The sequence below is a fragment of the Rhinolophus sinicus genome, linkage group LG11 (genome assembly GCF_036562045.2).
Source record: "Rhinolophus sinicus isolate RSC01 linkage group LG11, ASM3656204v1, whole genome shotgun sequence".
Lineage (NCBI taxonomy): Eukaryota > Metazoa > Chordata > Mammalia > Chiroptera > Rhinolophidae > Rhinolophus > Rhinolophus sinicus.
The window spans coordinates 1,145,294-1,167,942 of record NC_133760.1 but is presented as its reverse complement, the minus strand read 5'-3'; the positions used below and the strand labels follow the sequence as shown (position 1 = coordinate 1,167,942).

The 22,649-nt window shown below is 45.7% G+C and overlaps 1 long non-coding RNA gene across 1 annotated transcript; it reads right to left on the bottom strand.

Moving 5' to 3' along the window:
• Nucleotides 1-1,326: 1,326 nt before the first annotated feature.
• On the bottom strand, nt 1,327-20,978 carry LOC109438648 (leukocyte immunoglobulin-like receptor subfamily B member 4). Its single transcript, XR_012490497.1, has 18 exons — nt 20,945-20,978; nt 16,236-16,271; nt 15,775-16,076; nt 15,477-15,608; nt 14,094-14,211; nt 6,696-6,779; nt 6,493-6,528; nt 6,051-6,326; nt 5,617-5,919; nt 5,265-5,315; nt 4,919-4,969; nt 4,274-4,432; nt 3,452-3,527; nt 3,314-3,351; nt 2,922-3,075; nt 2,604-2,660; nt 2,055-2,302; nt 1,327-1,974 (listed from the first exon to the last, which is right to left on the bottom strand). It is a non-coding gene; the product is annotated as a leukocyte immunoglobulin-like receptor subfamily B member 4 (long non-coding RNA).
• Between the last annotated feature and the right edge of the window lie 1,671 nt (nt 20,979-22,649).

The following is a 22,649-nucleotide window of genomic DNA, read 5'->3' as shown; positions in this document are numbered from 1 at the left end:
AATTATTCATATCTGGCTCCTTGCACTTAGTAGAGAAGCCTTGGAAAATACCCACATTGTTGCATGGTGCTGTTGGTAAATGGTATATACATTAAAATTGGTGAATTTTATTTTGTGTAAATTATACCTCAATAAGTGTTATTTTTTAAAATAGAATGTACGACAGAAAAAAAGAAAGGAAAGCACTGCATTAAAATTGTAATACTCAATATACTGGGGGTGCCAAAAAATGTATACAAGTGGACACTTTGGTCAACGTTGCTCAAGCGGTAGTTCGCCATAATCAGAAGTGTCTATGAGTTTCTGTTTCTCATTTGTTTGTCTTGTTCTTTTGTTGTTTTGGTTTATATACCACATATCAGTGAAATCACATGGTTTGGTGGTTGTCAGAGGGTAAGGGGGGTGGGGAGTGGGGGGTGGGAGATGAGGGTAAGGGGGATCGAATATATGGTGATGGAAGGAGAACTGGCTCTGGGTGATGAACACATAATGGGATTTATAGATAATGTAATACAGAATTGTACACCTGAAATCTATGTAATTTTACTAACAATTGTCACCCCAATAAATTTAATAAAGTAAAATTAAAAAAAAAAAAAGAAGTGTCTAGATGCTGATGGTAACCACTTTGAGCACCTCTTGTAATTGCAGACGTCAAACATGACTTGTATTCATCTTTTGTTACTGGTGTATATTGAGTATTACAGTTTTAGTACAGTTTTTCTTTCTTAAAATATGTATACATTTTTTGGTGCCCTTTGTATACTGATGACAAAAGATGAATACAAGTAATGTGTATACATTTTTGACACCCCTGGCATATATATTTACAGCTGACATCCAGTACTATTCTACTTCACCTCAGGTGTACAGTGCAGTGGTCAGGCAGCTACACCGTCCAGGAAGTGGTCCCCCTGTGCCCATCTCATATCCTTATTAATCTTTACAACATCATTGATTATATGCTCCATATTGTATTTCACATCCTTGTGTCTATATTGGACTACTAATTTGCGTTTTCTAATTCCTTCACGTGCTCCCCCATCCCCACCCCCCTCGTATCTAGCAGCCATCAATTTTTTTCTCTACATCTCTGAGTCTATTTCTGTTTTGTTTGCTCATTTATTCTGTTCTTTAGATTCTGCATTATAAGTGAGATCATATGGTATTTGTGTTTTGCTAAGTGAAATAAATCAAACTGAGAAAGATAGGTGTGTGATTTTTTTTGAATTCCACATATAAGTTAAATCGTATGTGATTTGTCTTTCTCTGTCTACTTATTTTTCTCAGCATGATACTCTCTTGGTCCATCCATGTTGTCGCAAATGGCAGGATTTCATTCTTTTTATAGCTGAGTAATATTCCATTGTATATATGTAACACATCCTCTTTATCCAATCATCTATAGAGCTATGGATTCAATGAAATCTCTTTATCTAAATTCTTGATATAATAGTTTAGGCCATTGATTCTTTTATGTTTTTTTCCTTTCTAATACATTAATTAATAGTTTTAATTTTTTTATTTTATAGGTTTGATGTGTAATATTTACATTATCATTCAGTTTAAAACATTCACTCACTTCTTTTTTGGTTCTCAGTTCACACACTGATTATTGAGAAGTCTGACTCTGTTTCCAAAACATAGGCATATAATTTTCTTTGACTGCAAAATCAGGTGACTCCCAGAGGCTCCAGAAGCTCCTGGAGGTCCACAACAGGCCTCCAGGCTACGAGGGTCACAAGCTGTGTCTTCATGAGGGCAGATCCTGGGCCTTCCAGGTCCCTGCAGGCCCCTCCCTGGAGTGGGGTCTGTGCCCTTCCCAGGCTAGTGGATGGCCAGAGCAGCGTACACACTGGGCTCCTCTGGGGGCTCCTCTGATGGGGAGGAAGGGGATGCACTTGTCTCCACTCTGAGGGTCAAGTGGCTGAGCTGGGCATAGGTCACGTCCTGGGGGTCATCAGATGATGCAGCCTGGAGCAGGGGGAGAGTGACAGGGAAGGTACGTGGTTGGTGCTGGGGGAGACCTGGGGCGTGGAGAGGATGGGACCCACCTGACTGTCCATTGGCCTGTCCTCTTCTGCATGTCTGTCCTTCATGTCCAGCAAACCCCCCTGACAGGAGAGAAGGAGGGGTGGCCACTCCCCACTTGAATCTTGATCTTGAGACGTTCGCCTGGTCAAACGTCACTCCCTGGGGGTCTTTATTGTGCCTGTTCTGCTGGAGAGACAGTGAGACAGAAACAGTGTCTCCTTGATTCCATTGCTGACATCCTCCAGTTTCCACACTGTTGCCAGTGATTCTTTACAACTTTACATCAGATTAGTTGTAATCTGACGGAATCCTCAGGGACTTCCTAACCCTTAGGGCCCCTGGATGCTTCTATGGTTCTGACTGGTATCCTAACACACTACCTCTTGCTCATTTGGCTCCAGCCACGTGACCCACCTTCCTGAGAAAGCATGTCCCACCTCAGTCCCTTTGCACCTGCTGTTTCCCCTGTTCCCCACCTACCACGCACTCTGTCCCGTCCTCTTGATTTTCCTTAGCAGCACTTTGCTCTCTAGGACTCTATCCACTTGTTTGCATATTTTCTCCCTCACCCACCAGGTGAGCTCGAGGAGTGTGGACACGGGCTTGCTCGCTGCTGCACCACGGCACTGAAATGGAGCCGGGAAACAGTGAGGACCCTGTCATACCTGCTGGGTGAATGAATGAAGGGGAGACGAGGGACCTGTGGGTGATTTACTGAGTCAGCCTCCTCTTGGGTCCTGGGGCTGCACTCCAACAACCAGAAGGTCAGTCAGAGGATGAGGAGCCAGCAAAGGGGACCATAGGAGGGAAGATGAGGTGACAAGGAAGCCAGGAGGGGTGAAGTCACAGCAGGACGACAGGTGCCCAGGGCAGAGGTCAGTGTGGGTCACTGCTGAGAACGGGGTGAGTGAGGGCAGGGACGTGTCCGTTGCATTAAACTGGCCAGAAGGACGGTCCTTGGTGTCCTGGACAGGAGCAGGGGTCTCACCTGGGGGTCCAGCTCCATGGCCTCCTCAGGCTGTGGGACCTTCATGGCAGCATCTGTGGGGGCAGAACAGGGGGTGTGTCTCCTGGCAGGGTTCCCCGAGATCTCAGGGCTGCAGGTTCCAGCCTGCTCCCAGAAGGGCCACTAACCCAGGGGTGAGGTGAGGTGTCAGGTCACACACAGTGTGGGTTTCAGTCCTTACCCTGACCCCAACACCTTCCCAGCCTGTCCCCTCCCCCATCGCCTCCTGAAATCCCTGTGGCCCCCCCCCAGGGTGTCCCTTCTTCCTCTTACATGAGGTCTCTTCCTGGGCATCAGCTGCTGGGCTGGAGCTGGAGCTGGAGCAGGGTGGGGGGGGGGGTAGACAAGAGTGTCAGGGCAGAAATGGGGCCACGGGCAGTGGGAGTCTGGGGTCTTCGGGGCAGCAATCACCTGTTCTGCAGGCCTCTGTCCTTGGGCTCTGGGTCTGCGGCCCCTGCACGAGGTTGGAAATGAGCCTCTCTCTGGGCTGGTCAAGAGGGACAGTCCCAGCCCTGGGAGGTTAGGACCACCCGCCCTCCCTGTGCGACTGCAGAGGAAAGACAGAAAGCTTAACACACTCATGCGTGTGTTCCAATATTTCATGAGACTGAAAACAATAAAAGACTATCTTAAATTTGTACATTTGTGCTGTTCTGTTTTACGTCTACATTCTGTGGTTTGAGATTCTGGAGGTGTTCTCAGCGGACCTTCCATTTCTATTTGGTTTCGCTCTGGGAGGTGCCCGAGCCCACTCATCCTGTGACCCAGGGCACCCTCTGCCCTACTCACCTGACATCCTGAGTTTCCTCTGATGCCGGTTGGAGGCGGAGGGAGAGCAGCACGATGAGGGCCACCGAGACCCCCGTCAGGATGTTCAGGTACCTTTTGGGAACTTGGGCAGGAGTGACATCCTGAATAAGCCAATAATGCCATTTAACCGAGTGTCTGCTGTGTGCCAGGCATGTGCTGGCATCTGGCATTCATGTTTGCTAATCCTCACAACAGTCCTGCACCAGGTGTTGCTCACCACACTCCTCCCATTTCACAGAGGAGGAAACTGAGGCACAAAAAGGTTAATCACGTTCTCCAGGTCACCCAGCCTGGCAGTGGCAGGGCTGGGACTGGAACCAAGCATTGTGGGTTCCCTGTGCTCTCCTCATGCTCATCCCCAGGCGGACATCAGCTTCGTGTTGTGGGGTCTTCATGGGCAGGGGGCTCTGTCCCATGTCTTACCTGGGGCTGACTGTCCTTCCTTATTACCCTCCATCACTAGCACAGTGGGCACAGGAGAGGGGCTTGGGTGTGGGGTGGACTCCTGTCTCCCCAAGGATCCATCTCCACCCTGCAGGGCCCTGACACCCGAGGAAAGGTCAGCTAGGGGCTCTGCCAGGCCTGTGAGCAGGACAGACAGGGAGCCTCACAGACATGAATCAGACACTCAGAGAAGAGAAGGGACCCCTGGGCCCCACAGCAGGAGCAGCTGAAGTGGAACTGACTCAGGCCTGACTCCAGCCCTGCTCTCTTTTATGACCTGAGCACCTGAGCTGAGGCGAAGGGCCTGAAACCCCAGGCGACTGTCCTGCCTGTCCCTTCCCACACAGTGTCACTGTCACTGCTGCAGAAGGGGCAAGTCCCATTAAATCACATCCTGGGGGGCTTCCCTGTGAGGCTCCCTTCCCAGGAGGTCAGACCCAAAGCCATAAATGAAAGGAAATCTAAGCTCTGTGTCACGATTCTCTCCTTTTATGTGTCGAGAAACCAAGGCCCAGACAGTGGAAGGGCGTGTCCAATTCAGCATCTGCAGAGGAGCCTGAACCCAGGGCACACCTCAGCCCCTACCCTCATAGACCCATCCACCACTTCCCCACAGAGCCTCACCCCTCTGTGGGCTTGACTCCATGGTGGTAGGGGTCTGATGCTCAGAGCCTCCTGGGAATCCAGACAGGGAGGTGAGGGGAAGGGGCTTCCTTCTCCCCAAATCATGCAGCTGCTCTTTCCAAAAGCCAGGCCCCAACACCTTCCTCTGTTATGACCAGTTACTTGTCATCTGCCTTCCTTAGAGCCCCTGAAGCCCTGTGGTCCCCCAGCATCTCTGCCTGACTCCCAGCTCCCTTGGGACACAAGCCCGTCCTTGAGTATCTGAGGGACATTAGATCCTCTGAGAGACTCAGAACTGCCCTGGGGTGGTGTGTGTTCCCTCTGAGCAGAGGTCCCAATGACTCACCAGCTGTGGAGATGGACCCTGTGGGTGGGGGGCTGGTGTCACCAGAGGGTCCTGGGGATGAGGATATGAAGAGGGGTGTAGATGAACCTGGTGTCTTCACCTCACGCAGACTCTTCTCCTGTATCTGCCCTGTGGCCTCCTCTGGACCTTCCTGTTGCTCACATACCAGCTTTCAAACCCAGGTGAGGGGAAGGAAGGGATGGGTAGGCAGAGGTAGGGGTCCTCTGAAGGACAGACGTTCTCTGGGTGACCATCTCTAAACCCCCTGATTCCCATCCCAGCGCAGAGCTCTCCTGGGGACCAGGCACTAAGTTGACTCTGCTCAGAAGGGATGGAGTGAGGGGCGTCTCACCTGAGACCAGGAGCTCCAGAAAGTCACTGGCGTGTGACCACACCTGGGGGGTGTTCCTGTAAGAGCCATAGCATCTAAACTTCCACCTGTGTCTGGGGGTCACAGGGCCCACAGGGAACAGGGCCTGGGAATCCCCACTGAGATGTTGTTGTGAGTCGAGGGTCCAGGGAGGCCTGTGTTCTCCTTCCTTAGTCAGAATGAACTGGTCAAATACCTGCCATGAGCCACACAGGAGGGTCACATTTCCTCCTGAGGTCATGACAGGGCTTGGCAGGGCTGAGAGGTAGGGTTTGCTGTAGAATCCTAGGAGAGAAGGAGGCAAAATTTTAAATGGGGCTCACATTCCCAAGGGCTTAGCTGTGAGGTGTGACCCTGAGAGCAGACCCCATTCCTGAGGGCAGAGGCTGAGGCTGGGACGCTGTGTGTCATCTCACCTGTCACCACCAGCTCCAGGAGGTCACTGAGCTCTGAAGAGCCAGTGGGGCTGAGATAGTAACAGTGATATATCCCTGCATAGATGTCTTTCCTGAAAAACTTGGCCTTGTCCCCAGGCTCCACTGGCACCTGACAGTCCCAGGGTGCAGGTTTTCCTTCTCTATACAGGTGAAATTGATGGCCCTTCTCGGCCCCCTGACACCAGAGGGTCACAGGCGTCTCCCAGGGGATCACAGAGCCTGGCTCAGCCCAGATGGTGGGTTTAGGGAGGATCCCTGGAAGGAAACCAGAGGCTGGGTTACAAAGAGCTTTCCCACCCCTCACACCCAGCTCAGCCCAATGACCTCTGGTTTTATCACTTCATCCAAGAACTGCTGTGCTCCCTCCTGAGCCCCAGAGGCTGAAGGATGAGGTGGGACATGGAGCCGGGGGAGGACTTACCTGACGGCACCCGGGTCCTCTGGCCCAGACTCAGCCCTGGAAGAGAATTCCCTGTGAGAGATTTGCACCCGGACATCAAAGCTAATTCTCTTTTTAACAGGTCCCTGTCCACTCAAGCTGTCTGAGCCTGAGGTTCAATTTGAACAAGGGGGTGAGAGTCTCCCCATCCCCTCATGCTGTGCCCGCCCCTCTCCACAACTGACCGAGGTTGAGAAGAGCAGAGAGGATGCACATCATGGCACCCATTTCAAGCTCTCCCACTGTGCAGATGGAGGAGTCCCCACGGCCTGGGGGACAGACAGGCACACAGGATGTGGTGAGTCAGGAGCTGCCACCGCCCTTCCGGGCTCCCACAGCTGTGGACCCACAGTGAGAGGACAGCCCCTCCCTGGGCCTGGATGAGGGCTCAGGAGGGCTTCAGGCCCTAGGAGACACTCACCCCAGGTCTGACGTCTCACCTGAATCCCAGAACTCCCTGCCTGGTCTAAAGTCCAGGTCAGAGAGGAGAGACGTGGGTTCTCAACCTGAGTCAGCCCCGGAGAGGCTGGCTCTAAATAGGACTCACCACTTATTTCCTCACCCTCCACTAATGGAATTTGCTTTCTGTCTTTGACGAGTCCATAAAGAAATACTTACTGACCACCTGCTTCTTGCCAGGTATTTGTACCAGAACCGAAAGTACATCTGTGACCCAGGAGACCCATTTACTTCATTTTGAGAACTCTGATTAGTCTGATTAGACTATGGGCATACAAATGCAAATATTTCAATTAATTTACTTACAAAGGAAAAAAGAGAAAAATATGAGAACTGGGGACCATGACTAAGCTGTGATTGGGGAAATGGCTGTTAGAGAAGACTGAAAAATAAGAGGTGGAAGTGAGAGCATTCTAGCGAGGAAAGAACATTCTAGAGAACCCATGAGACTTAGAGACTGTGGGAAAGAAGGGAAGAGAGTGGGAGGTGGCAACTGGTCATGGGGGTGCTGTCCCCCAGTCAAGGATGTCGGATTTTGTCTTTGAGACGAAAGGAATATGTAAGAAATGGAGTGTCAGTGTAGGATTGCCTCTGGATGAGCATATGTACCACAGTATTACAAATGGACTAGAGAAATACATGTTTGTAAATAATAATAAAGTATCCAGAGTAATTGAACTCCAATATTGTATGTCCAACTATGTTGCATAAACAGCATACATGGATTTATTGTGCAATCATCACATACGCCTCAGCAGTCTCAAACACATTTGAGAAGGAATCTTGGCGTTACATTTTTCTCCCGTGTTTTTAGCAGTGGGTTTGAAAAGGATTTGGTAGGTCTAAGTGGCTCTGAAAAAGCAGATATGATAAAACACGGAAGTTTGAACGGCCTGCTATGTGCATGCGTGCGTGTGCCTCTGTTTGGGTGTGAATGTGTGTTCTTATGTGAGTGAGTGTGTGTTCCCATTCTAATGGCACCAGTCTGGCTGGAGGGAAAGAGAAGTGAGGCTGGAGGGTCACGTCTGGATGATCATGAACAGCCTTGAGTTCAGAAGGAAGAATCTGGATTTACCCTGAAGACAGTGAGGACCATGGAAGAATTTTGAGCAGAAAATGGATAGATCCTGAAATGGAAGTTAGTAACGCTGACTTGAAATGTGAATTGGAGAAGGGAGTGAGTGAAGGCTTGGAGCTCAGAACCCAGAAAGGTGGTGGATGAGATTTGGGTCTTGGTGGGTGGGAAGACAGACCGTCCCTCCATGCCTTGGGTGACTGAAGACACCAAGGTGCTCACAGAGACAGTGACCCCAAGGTTGGGAGGAGGCAGGAGCCTGAGGGTTTCTGCAATAGGCTTCAGTTCCCACAGGAAAGCTCAGTCCTGCTTCCTGGCCCCGGGACATGAGTTTTCCTTCTCAGAGTTCCCATCTGACTTTCTGTTTCTGTGACCAAAAGAATCTCTCTCTCTCCATTTCTTTGGGGTAAGTCATTTTTGCATCTTCAGAGCACCTATGATGCTGCGTGTGTGTGACTCTCCACTTCAAACTGTGGAGAGTGAAGAATCCAGACTCTTCAGAATTCAGACAAGATTGACATTCATGAGAATTCCTTTTGATGGCAGTAACACACACACACACACACACACACCCCACACACACACACACACTTTAAGTATTAGTTGGCCCTACTGCTTCCTGAATGATTGAAGGATACTTGAGCAAGCTGCTTCCTTTCTTGGTCCCACTTCCCTCCTGTGTAACACAGTGATAACCGCCCCACTCCCACAGATGTCATTAGAATACACCTCGCCTGAGATATGGAGGGGAAAAAAACTGACATTCACAGAACTAGATGGACATGTTGGAGGTTTGAGGAATTGAAAACAAGAGGTACCTCATCCAACAGAGTAGAAGAAAAAATGGAGACTTAGTCACATATGTAGAGTCACCTGAATCCTGACAAAGGTTCTTACAATTCAGTATGGAGATGATGGTGTTTTCAACAGTTATTGTTGGAACAATTGGGTAAGTCTATGGAACATAGGAAGTTTAGTGCCTGCTTCACACCATATACAATCATTGATGTCCAGTGGACTACAGATCAAAATATGAAAAGTGAGTCAGTTACTTCTTTTACAAAAAACTTTGGAGACTATGTTACTAGTTTCCTTGGAGGCAAAATGTTGCTTCAAATGGACACACAGACATGAACTGAGTGTAAATATGGATACATTGGAATACACTAAAGATAAGAACTTCTGTTCCTCATAGACACCAGCAAGAGAGTGAAAAGAAACCCGCACAATGGACAGTGGGAGAAGATGTAACGCCTAAATGGGACAGTGGACTTGTACTCAGATCATTTAAGAAAACTGCACAGGATTGTTAAGAGTCTAAATAAATCAATACACATAATTCACAATAGGAAAAAAAAAAGAAAACTGCACAAATCTGTAACATTACAGTAGACAGCAATAGAAAAACAAGCAAAAAAATTAACAAACTACTTACAAACAGTGATATCCAAATGTACAGTAATCTTTGTAAAGTTCCTCAGCATCATATATCTTCAGGAAAATGGACAGTAAACCACATGTGGTATCAATACATATGCAGAATAGCTAAAATATGCAGTCAGAATCACTGAGCTTTGACATGAATGTGAACCTACCAGGACCCTCACACACTGGTGATAGGAGTGAAAATATTATGCCCACTCTGTGAAACTGCTTAGCAGCATCTTATAAAAATGAGCATCCTTTCTCCATTGCTTGGCCTGGGCACTGTTGTCAAAAATCAGTTGATTATGTTTGTGTGGGTCTATTTCTGTTTTTTTTTTTGTTGTTGTTGTTTTTTGGGGTGGTGTCTATTACTTAATCTCCATTTTATTCCATTGTTCTATGTGCCTATCCTTCAGCCAAAGCCATACTGCCTTTATTTCAGGAGACTTATAGTAAGATTTGAAATCGGATAGTATTAGGAGCTGTGGGTTTGTTTTATATCTCTGAATGTTTTTAATTAAAGTTTATTGGCGTGACACTTGTTAGTAAAGCTACATAGGTTTCAGATATACAATTCTGTATTACATCATCTATAAATCACATTGTGTGTTCACCACCCAGAGTCAGTTCTCTTTCCATCACCATGTATTTGATCCCCTTTACCCTCATTTGTTTTATTGAGTTCTTAATCTCCAGAAATTCTATTTGGTTCTTTAAAAAATTTTGACTCTCTGATAAAATGTTCATTTTGTTCTTCGATTGTGTTTCTGAGTTCATTAAACTGCCTGTCTCTGTTTTCTTGCATCTCGTTGACTTTTTTTAAGAACTGCAATCTTGAATTCTCTGTCATTTAAGTCACATATTTCCATGTCTTTACGTTCATTTTCTGGAGACTTTTTATTTTCTTTCTGAGCTGCCTTGTTATCTTGGTTATTCATGGCAATTAATGAATTATTCTTTCTCTTCTTAGGCATGTAGTGGAGTGGGCTCCGCAACAGGCTGATAGGAAGAGGTCTTTCTTTAGCTTTCCAGTAGGTGCTGGTGGAACGTTTTATTTTCTTTCTAAATGCAACCTTTTATTGTCTCTCATGCTGTAGCATTATATTTTCTTTGCACTGTTCCAGCTTCTCATATGATGGGGGGTGGTTCCCTGGAAGGTGGGTTTCTCCTCTGTGAGCAGATCTCCTGGGTCTGAGGGCACTGCCTCTGTGGGGGGATGTGGAGAGCTTCTAAAGTCCCAAAGCTCTTTCTGCAACCAGATTCAGGTCCAGTGTGTTTCAGCGGCTCTGTTTACCCTGAAAGGATCCTCCCAGATAGGTGGGGATGGGGGCGAAGTGGCTTGTGAGAGGTGGCTCTGAGCAATGGCGGCGACTACCATGACAGTTATTTTGCCCCTACAATTCCTTCCCTTTCACGTGTATTAGTTGCACTGTGAGTCTGTGGCTGTGTAGCTGCAGTTCTCAGAGCTGTAAATATTCTGTTTTTTTGACCTGACACTGCTACTGTTCCACTTCTAGCACTGGGAAGGTGGGGGTGGGGTGAGCTCTGGGAGGGTAGAGAGGGGTCAGCCAGGCCCCGTGTCTATGTCTTCCACCCTCTGCTCGGCAGTGAGGGCTTAAACCAAAGACTCACCCTTGTTCCCTCAGTCTTTGCCCCGAGGTCTCTGCCATGAGGATTGGGTTCGGCCGTGTTATATGCTGATCCCTCAGGCAGGACTGTGGGCCATAAGGGGAGCACTAGCAGTCCAAGTTCTTCCCTCTCCCATGACTGCGGTAGCTCTGGGATGCAGGGAGCTCCGGTCTGAATCCTGTAGCCTGCTGTCCAAGTCTCCACACTTCCCCCTTCCCTCCTCCCCTGCTCGCCCCACTTGCCCATCTTTATTTGACTCCAGTTGCATGTCTCTCAGGCTTGCCTGTGTGACACACAGGTAGTCCTTTGTGGAATTATAGCTGTTCAATTTTTTGTAAGTTCCAGGGGAGATTTCAAGAGGCTCTCCACATGCTGCCATTTCTATAATCCCAAAACACTAATTTGAAAAAACATATGGGCCCATATGTTTACTGCAGCACTATTCACAATAGCCAAGATATAGAAACAACTGAAATGCTCATCAATAGATGAAGAAATTGTGGTACATTTATACAATGGAGTAGTGCACTTCTATAAAACAATGAGATCTTACCATTTGCAACAACATGGATGGACCTAGAAAATAGCATAAGTGAAATAAGTCAGACTGAGAAAGACAAATACAATATGATCTTACTTATATGTGGAATCTAAATAACAGAATAAATGAGCACACAAAACATAAATCGACTCATAGATACAGACAAAATATTAATGGTTGCTAGATGGAAGGATGATTGAGGGAATGGGAGAAGGTGAAAGGATTAGAAAGTACAAAATGGTAGTCACAAAATAGTCACAGGGGTGTGAAATACAATATGAGGAATGTAATCAATAATGTTGTAAAGACTATGTAGGATGTCAGATGGGTACTGGATATGGGGGGCATCACTTCATAGATTATATAATTATATAAATGTCTAACCACTACGCTCTACACCTGAAACTTATATATATATATATATATATATATATATATATATATATATATACACACACACACACATTTATGGGATATAAAGTATAGCATAGGGAATACACCGTAGTCAATAGTATTGCAATAGCTATGTACGATGTCAGAGGGGTAGTAGACTTGGGGAATTATCACTTTGTGAGAGGTGTAAATGTCTAATCATTATGTTGTTTTTTGCACCTGAAACTAATAAAATAAATAAATAAAAAGAATATAAAATATCTCGTGTAATTGTTGTGTTAAATGCTATGTAATTAACAAGCATTTACTATAAGCAAATGAAAATGTGATTTAAAACAAATGTTTTTTTAAAAAATAACTACGAATTGGTAGTTACAGAATAGTCATGGGGATGTAAAGTAAAGCTTAGGGAATATAGTCAATAATATGGTAATAGCTATGTATTACCATATTATTCATATACCCAGGTGGGTATAAGACTAGTCAGAGGATCACTTCTTAGAGTATGTAAATGTCTTACCACAATGCTGTGCACCTGACACTAATATAAAGTAGTATTGAATGACAATAGTAATTGAAAAATTTTTAAACAGGGTGAAAAGGTGAAGGGGAATAAGAGGTTTAAATTTCCAGGTATGAAACAAATAAATTATGGGGGTGTAATATACAGCATAGGGAATATAGTCAATAATATTGTGATAGTGTGGTGTGGCATGAGGTGGTTGCTTGACTTATCCTGGTACATAAATGTTGAAAGACTATGGTGTACACCTGAAACTAATATAATACAGTGGTACCTCTGTTTTCGAACATAATCCATTCTGGAAGACCGTTCGAGTTCTGAAATGTTTGAAATCAGCCGACAGCTAGGCCTCAGGATCTTGCACTCAGCAGAAGCCACGTGACATGTTCAACTTCCAAGGCATATTAAAAAACCGAAGCATTTACTTTCTGGTTTACAGCCTTCGTAAACCAAAATGTTCATCAACAGAGAAGTTCGAAAACCGAGGTACTACTGTATTGTATATTAGCTATGTTTTAAGAAAAACCTTTTTTAGCTTTTTTTTTTTTTTTTTAATTAAATTTATTGGGTGATGGAAGAAGTGACTCTGGGTGATGAACACACAATGGGATTTATAGATGATGTAATACAGAAAAACCTTTTTTAAAGTAGTGAAGGTGAAAATTTTATCAGTGAGTTAATTGCTAAGCACTAAGGCACTTAGGGCATCTCTGACCTGGTGAGAGTCCAGCTGCCATAAAACTTATCAAGGATCTGGTGCAACTTCCAAGGTATAGGGGTCTCTCGGGTGTCATGTCTTTTTTACTTGCAATTCTTTTTATTGATGTAAAAGCCACGTAACATAATATCAACGCCTTTAATGTATACAATGAACCTGGAATTCAGTAAATTCACAATGTTGCACCACTTCTATCTAGTTCCAAGAGATTTTCATGACTCCAGAAGAATCCACAAAGTATTCAGTCTCCATTTTGTCTTCCCGTTGAGCCCCTGACAAATGTTATTGAATCTGCTTCCTGTCTCAGTGATTTCCTTCTGAATAATTTATATAAATGGAGTCACACGAAACGTGATCTTTTCTGTCTGACTTCTGTCAGGTAGCTGCATGTTTTTGATGTTCACCCACATTGTACTACGTATCAGTGCTTTGCCCTTCATGGCTGGATAAAAGCCCAGTGTTATGGAGACACCACATTCTGTTTATATGAAAGTGGTCCAGGAGGAAGGTGTGTGTAGACGTGGATCCAAACTGCCACGTGGGATGGACCCTCATGTCACAGGGTGAGATTCGAAGGGCAGTCAAGGAGAGTCAGTGATGGTAGAGAGGGAAACCACCATGTTTAATGGAGGAAGAGTCCTCTACAATAACATGCACACATTCCCTGCCCCAAACCACATCTCCCCGCTGCCCCAAAGGGCACTCTCCCCAGACAATTCCCTGACTTATGGTCCAGATGTTCTTTCACACCTCCTGGGTCATCAGATGAGTTCCAAGACTCCACCACTCTGAACAGTGCATTGTTCCTTCCTGGGGACACCTCCTGGCTGCATGTGGGTCTTCAATGGGCCATGTGGAGCCTGAAACAGCAACACCCCAAGGGCCACCAGGATCACGGCAGCCACGCCCATCCAGATGAGATTCCCCACTGTGTGGTCCTGGAGGAGGGAGGCTGGGAATTGTGGACACAGATGTCACAGAGGTGAGTGCAGACCAAAACCATCCCAGGTCCCCTGGATGTCCCCAGGGCACCTGCATTTCATCAACAGGACATGACCCTCAGAGCCCAGCCCGTGACTGAGGATTTCTCCCACTCACCACTCTCTGGGTCTGACGTGTTTTGTGATGGGCTGATGGTGTCAGCTGCTCCTGAGAATCATGAAATGAGAGTGTGAGTGAGCACTTGGGGAGACATGAGTTTCCCTTCTGTGTCTGTGCTCCCAGATGCCTTCAGTTATTCTATCATATCTTTTTACACAGAAAAATCTGGAGCTTTTTTATCCATTTATTTTTTTCATTAATTCATTTTTCATATAATTAGGAATAAATGCAATGGTTGATAGATTTAGCAGGTGAAAAATATGGGTATATGGATGAATATTTGTGGTTATACTTGTAGATATATAAATTTAGTATTTATATAATAATAGATAAATATGTAACGACATACAGATAAATATCACATATACATTTTGTATGTAATGTATTATAAAATATATATCTGTACGTGTAGTTGCACAGATATCTACTATTACATAAATATGAAAATTATAGGTCCACATGTATATCTACATATATTTGTGCTGTACCTATGTGTATAATATATATGTACATGTATTACATATGTGAATTCATCCATACATACAGGGAAGGTCAATTACTTGAAATAAACATGTGACAAGGAGGCGTGTCCCCAGAAAAGTCAGAGTCTGGTCTTCAGTAAGGAATAAAGTCGTGTTTGTAAGTTGGGGGCGGGGAAGAAGAAAGGGGCAGCTGAGACCCTGGGGCCTGGTCAATTGGTGACAGGTCAGGGCTACTGCCCAGAGGCGATGCACTGTCAGCATCTCTCCATGTCGGACAAACTGTATAAAGCCTGGGAAGCTTTCATGGATGGATTGCTAATCATCTGATTTTTATCCCAAAAGAAAACCTCTTACCTCTCTTTGTCAAAGGCGAGAAGCAAATAAGTCCACAGTTCACTTTTCAAACTCTGTTACTTTAAGGAACAGAGAAAATCAGCAAAATTGTAATATTGAGTGACTACAAAAAATAGGAAGTGAGGCAAATCTATTACCCAGTTTTGATATAAAAACCAAGATGGTAAAATAAAAGAAAAACAATTATTGACAATCCTAATTACAAGGATCCCTGCCCACAGTGTCCAGGGAGAAGCCGGCCTGAGACAGCCCAGTTTGGAGCTGACGGTCAAGGTTCTGGGGAAGATCACATCCCCCTGTCTTGGACAGAGTGAATCATAGCCAACATCAGAGTGACACTGGAGGGTCCGGTTCTGTTCAGAGGCCACGACTGGGCCCTGCTGGGTCAGAAGGGAGGGCTTCCAGACACACCTGGGACAGAGACCAGTGTGGATCATGGGGCTGGTTCCTCCCATAAACCACCTTCTTCCATCCTGAACCCCTGGCCTCACTGTCTCTCACTCTTTGTGTTCCTCAAATAACCCCCCTTCTCCCATTCCTGAAGGCAGAGTCTGAGGCTGGGACCCTGGGTGTCCTCTCACCTGTCACCACCAGCTCCAGGGGGTCACTGCTCTCTGACCAGCCAGCAGGGCTGAGATAGTAACAGAAATATCCCCCTGCAGTGCGCTCTGTCATGTGTGGGATGGAGAACTTGGCCTTGTCCCCGTGCTCCAATGGCTTCCTTCTGTCCCAGGATCCTAGGATTCCCTTTCTATCCAGGCGGAACTCCTTGGCCCCCAGGGCCCCCTGACACCAGATGGTCACAGGGCTCCCCCAGGGGATCACAGAGCCTGGCTCAGCCCAGGCGGTAGGTTTGGGGAGAGTCCCTGGAAGGAATCAGAGGCTGGGTCACAGACATTCCCAATACCTAGCCCCAGATGTCAGCCTCAAACCTGCCAGATGACCCATCTGTCAGCCCAGAACTGCAATTCTCCATCCCCAGCTGCCGTTATCCCCAGAGAGGAGACACCTGGGGACAGACTCACCTGCCTGCACTCGGGTCCTTGCCCCCACGCTCAGTCCTGGAAGAGAGACCCTGTGAGAGATTTGCCCTGAGTCCTGTGACGGGCCAGCCGTCAAGAGTCGATGGGTTCCCGAATGGGGGAGTGGGAATGAATAAAAGACACTCTCACATATGATGGCGATCGCGGACTTCAGTGATCCTGAAGACACTAAGTTTATTTTACTGCACCCATATAAGCAGTTTGAGCACGTGCAAGTATGTATTAACATAACAAATGTAAATTCTTTAGCTTTCACATAGAGGATACAAAATTCACCGAAACTCACAAGTAATTATCTTATCAATTGCCCTGATAGGCATCAGCCTTCTGTGTCTGGGAACTGGCCGCTCCCACCAAATTCCTCAGCAGCTTACAAGCTCAAGATCCCCTCAGGTGCAGGCAGAGACAATTGCCTCAGGGGGAGGAAACAGGTAGCATAAACCGAGCCATTCTGCAAAGCTCAGAGTTTCCTGTAACCATGGCTCCCCACATCTCCCCCTTTTTTATTTTATATGAACAAAATCCATCCAGTCAGGATGGCGAGGTGACGGTGCCTGTCTTAGGTGTTTTAGGACGCCTGCCTCAACTTACCCGTCATTGGTACTCATATTTTATCATACAAGCCCTGTCTTAGGTGTTGAAGCGGCTCCCAAGTATTTGCCCGTCCTTGACTAACCCGTCCCTCATAAATGCACAGGGGTGAGAGTCTTAAGACTTGCCTTAAGCTCAAGCGGATGGATGTCTAATGAGGATGGGGAGTAGGCACAGAACCAAACAGACACAGAAGCCCAATAAACCTACTCAAAGCATACTCAATTTCTTTAAAAACCTGCAAACTTCTTTCAGCATACCAAGGTCCAGAAATATTAACAGGAAGCATAACAAAAGATGGTTGTTTAAGTATCATAACATGAGTTCCTAATGGTACCCAAGAAATACAATTTGCTAAAGAACAATTACTACAGGATACACTAAATTGATTTCCTATAAAGTGTACATTAACATTTCCAATCAACAGTGCATAAGGAGAAGGAACACAAGCAGATATATTAACAGTCTTAGCAACAGTAGTCCAATCTCTAGTCCCATCTTGACTGGTTACTTCTTGACCAGTTAATGATGTATCTGCCTGTTCCAGGAATGTCATAACGAACAGGATCATTGCCAGGATAGTCTCTCCATGGGACAGTCTCAATATTTAATTTCAATCTTTTATTGCAAGATGGATGTGATTGAGGGACGGGCAGATTTATTCTGCGTCCTCCTGACCAATCACCTAGCATGTTAAGACGAACAGTCCATCCAACTAAAGAGTCATTAATGTGCATAGTGACAGGAGAACTACGCAAGCACCCAGATGTTGACCTATTATTTGCAATACAAATAGGCAAACCTGTTCCTATACCATTATAAGTGAAATTCTTCTCTAGTTGTTGTTTTATGTGTCCATCAGAGGGCAATCCTAAGCGCCTGAGTATCATTAACATAGACTGGAATCTCAGGACCGTCCCACACAGCGGGGTGGAGGATTGGTGGATCAGGTACATAGGCCCAATACATCTGGTCAGGTTCCGCTTGGCAAAGCATCAGTAGCATCATCAATGGGCTGAGGGTCCACATGTCGCACTAATCTTTCTGGCAGCCACCGAGGGCCTTCTGCATCCTGTGGAAAAACACATACATGTCCTCGTCCCCATATGAGGACTGGATCTGGGCCTTGCCAAGAGCCCGTAAGTGGGTCTTTCCATTTGACCAAAGCCTGAGGAGCAGTAGAAGGATGCCAAAAGCGCTCTGCAGCACTCTTGCCATGGGCATCCAAGGTCAAAAAATTTTGAATAAAGAGAGAATGAGACAAATAATTATGAGGCGTCAGGGGATATAACTCCCCCTTTTTTATTTTTTGTAAATTAACTTTTAATGTACCATGAGTACGCTCAACAATCCCTTGTTCTTGGGGATTGTAAGGAATGCCAGTAACATGATTGATCGAAAATTGCTGGCAAAATAGAACAAATTTTTTGCTGGTATAACCTGAGCCATTATCTGTTTTAAGTTTTTTAGGAGTTCCAATCATGGCAAAAGCAGCAAGACAACTGTTAGTAAACTGCATCAGGCCTTGAATCTGTGTTTTTGTAAAAGGAATAACAATAGAATTTGGCTCCTTTCCATAATATTTTCGAGCTTCCAAGCGGCTCTCTTGAATTAAACTGGCCACAAATTTATAATAAGGTGTAAGATTTTTTTGTGCAGCCACATGGAGGTGTATCCATCTAAGTGGCCCTTTTTGCCACAACACTGCTGTGGGTGTATGTTTGGTGTCTAAAACATACACATATAGAGGTTTAGAATAATCTAAAAAAGAAACATGCTGTTGCTGAATGGCTTCCTCAACCTTAGAAAGAGCCTTCCGTGCAGGCTCAGTAAGAGACCTGGGTGAGGTCGGATCAGAATCTCCTTTTAAAATTTTAAACAGTGGTTTAAGATCTCCAGTAGTTAATTCCAAAGAAGGGCGCAGCCAATTAATATCTCCCAACAGTTTTTGAAAATCATTAAGAGATTTAAGATGATCTTTCCTAAGCTCTATTTTTTGTGGAGTGAAATACTGAGCCAACAACTGAAATCCCAAGTAAGAATAAGGCTCACTTTTCTGTACTTTCTCAGGTGCAATAATAAGACCTGAGGCTAGAAGGTTCTTTTTTATATCTGCAAAGCAAGCTAACAACATTCCTTCTTTCTTACAAGCCAATAAGATGTCATCCATATAATGAATGATATACACAGAAGGAAACTGTTTTCTGGTGTTATCAATTGCTTCACTAACAAACTTCTGACATAAAGTGGGGCTGTTTGCCATGCCTTGGGGAAAGGCAAGCATGAGCAATAAGCTTCCAATCCTCTGGAGGGGTGGCTTCAGTAGACAGAACATCCAAAATTGCCATGGTGAAAGGGGCAATAGGTCCATACTGTACACAAGCCTCTTTCAATTCTTTTATCTGCTTCCACTGGAAAGGCCTCCAATCCCTAACCCTACGTCCTGCCTGATCATATCTTTCAAAAATAGGATATACGCCAAACTGCTCTGTAGATTCCCCTTGCTTGTGAGCCTCTTCACAAGCTATTTGAAGAGGGGATAGTACAACAGAGTCCGATCCTGGCTTAACATAACTTGGCGAAGGCTCTGCAGGCATGTCCCAAACCGGGGACTGCAGCGGAGGTCTCCACCTACAGGACTCCTCAGGAGGTGGTGCAGAGGGATCAACTATGGGGGGATCTTTACCCCGAGGACAATTTCCTCCGTCTACAGCAACTTTAAGTTCTATCAACTGTCCCTGAATCTTTTTATTTGATCTGCAAGAGAAAGTGCAGTATCTGCAAGTTGCTTGTCCTCCCGAGCCACAGCCACTAAAGGAGGGTTTTTGTCCCTATCATATTTGGCTCCCTCATCTTCTAATTTTTCCTGATCCTGAGGTTTTAAATCTTCCCGGTGCTCGACCGGAGTTTCCTGATAAACAGGCTCTTTATTAACCTTCAGAACTCCCTCTAACAACTTTGCGCTCTCTCCCTCCTCATCACCGGCTTGTTTCACTTTCTCTAATTTGCATTCCTCATGTTTAAGGTTCAAACAGTCTCGGATCAAAGTCCACAGTCCAAATGTTTCCACAGGGACCCGCTGAGGTCCGTGGACAGTGTAAAAATCCTTTAACTGTTTTCCCACTTTCTGCCAGGTTCCCAGACTGACAGTGCCTTCTTCTGGAAACCACGGACAAACTTCTTTTACAAATTCTAAAAACTTATCTAACTGTTCTCTGCTCACCCGACAGCCACGGGCGGCAAGCAATTTCTTAAGTCCTCTAACATACAGGTCCTTGCTGCTGGCGTGACCCATTCTTTTCCCTAACTCGGTCCTTCTTTCAAACAAAGAAACAATCAGGTGCCCTTCTGGATTGGGGCCCAATCAAGCTCCGTGACAAAAAGTCGTGGAACTATCAATCATTCACACATTCATTCGACCGAGGGGATCGTGTCTCACTCACCGTGCATCCACTGATTCAGCTCTTATACAAGCCGGGGCCCTTTCCACGCGGTGTTCCTCACTGTTACCCCCGTATTCAGGCCCCACGTTGGGCGCCAAGTGTGACGGGCCAGCCGTCACGAGTCGATGGGTTCCCGAATGGGGGAGTGGGAATGAATAAAAGACACTCTCACATATGATGGCGATCGCGGAACTTCAGTGATCCTGAAGACACTAAGTTTATTTTACTGCACCCATATAAGCAGTTTGAGCACGTGCAAGTATGTATTAACATAACAAATGTAAATTCTTTAGCTTTCACATAGAGGATACAACATTCACCGAAACTCACAAGTAATTATCTTATCAATTGCCCTGATAGGCATCAGCCTTCTGTGTCAGGAACTGGCCGCTCCCACCAAATTCCTCAGCAGCTTACAAGCTCAAGATCCCCTCAGGTGCAGGCAGAGACAATTGCCTCAGGGGGAGGAAACAGGTAGCATAAACCGAGCCATTCTGTAAAGCTCAGAGTTTCCTGTAACCATGGCTCCCCACAAGTCCTGAGCAGAGCCCTCCTCCCTGTGAGCCTCCTGAGCCCTGGGGTCTCCTGAGTGACCAGGGCCTGGATGTGGGTGGGGTCCCTCCCAGACCAGGGCTTCCCTTCCCTTGTCAATCTCACCAAGGCAGAGCAGGGCCATGACGGTGGGGGTCATGATGTTTCCTTCCTCCAGTCCTTGATGTGTAGATGGAGGAAATCACGGAGCCCTCAGATAGACGTACGGGGTGTGGCCACTCAGAGGCTGTCCCTCCCTGTCATGGGGTTTTCACATCAGTGGCTCCACAGGAAGGGGAACAGCCCCTCCCCAGGAGAAGAACAGGGCTCAAGGTGAAATTTGGAAGCGGTGTCGCCCCCTCCTCATGTTTTGGAGATGAGCACTGGGACATCTCTGCACACTGGCCCAGCCCTTGGACACAGCACTGAGCTGTGCCCTCTCTGTGTGTGTGAAACAGATTCAATCCTGTCTATTCCCACTCAGGCATCCGTCCAGGTATGAGTGTGAGGCTCACATTGGCGCCGTCCCTGCCAGGCACATCACAGTCAGATGCTAAGATTGGGAAGGTGGATGCCATGGGTCAGGACAGCTGTAACTATCCACCCCTTTCAGGCCAGGACATCAGGACAGCCCGGGGAGAAACCCTGTATTAACAATCAGGTGTGTGGCAGGTGAACTCCCAACAGGAGTGGACATCAAAGTGAAAGCCTCATCGTGACAAATAGTGCTATTAAATACTGTCTACAGTATTAATGAATGGGGTTATCATATCTGAGGAAACAGAACACTAGGAATATATGAAACTCATTGTAACTGAAGGTTGTTGACATGTCTGCAAAACTAAAGGAGGAAATTGAATAATTGGACCAAACACATGGGTTATATTTTAAAAGTATAAAGGATTTTAGACATGAATTACATAAATCTCATAGAGGTGAAAATAATAAAAATGAAAACAAGTTTGATTAAACACACTCCAAATTTTTTTCCATCAAGGACAAGATAAAGCTAAAGATAGAATTATGGAACTGGAATATAATATTGAGGAAATTTTGTAGGATGCACTACAGAGAGACTGGATTTAGAAAACTAAGGTACATGGGGAATAGAAGGAGACGGGCCGATTCAGGAGGAAAGCAGTGAGCATGGCGTTGCTACAGTCCTGCAGGCCAATGGCTGGACATTTTACAGAGAAGCAGACAGAACATGCAGTGTCAGGACGCATGGCTGTGTAAATAAAATGTGTGTCTTCATATGTCTTGGCAAGTGGATGAAATTGATGGGAGCTCACTTTGAAACATAAAAAAAGGCCCAAGATATGGGGAAAGTATATTTAAGGTATTAATGGACAGTGAAGAATATAATACACACCCAAGTTATTATTAAGGGCCAAGGTACAAGTGCAGGAAAGGAGAAGTTCGTAAGTAGGAGGAGACTGGGGCACGTCTGACCTGTTTGAATTCATGTCTCACATATTAAACCCACCACGGCAAGCTCCGTCTTCAGGAGAGATGAGGAGGGTTTGGGGGTCTGTCCTTAACCCTCAGAGAAATTCTCCTTTTTGTATTTGGATTACATTTTTTACTTGAAGTAAGAAAATGTTTTTAAGTATCTTAATAAAAAGAGTGAAAATAAGACATTTGCGAACATACAAGGTCTCAGATATTTTGTTTACTCACTGACTGAAAAGCAATCCTAAAATATGTGATTAAGCCAAAGGAGTAATATATCAAAAATAGAGAAAGTGAGATGGAACAATGAAGACTAAAAATGCCCCCACTAAGAGTGTTGGAAAACTGTATTTGTACAGAGTGCACATACACATTTGTA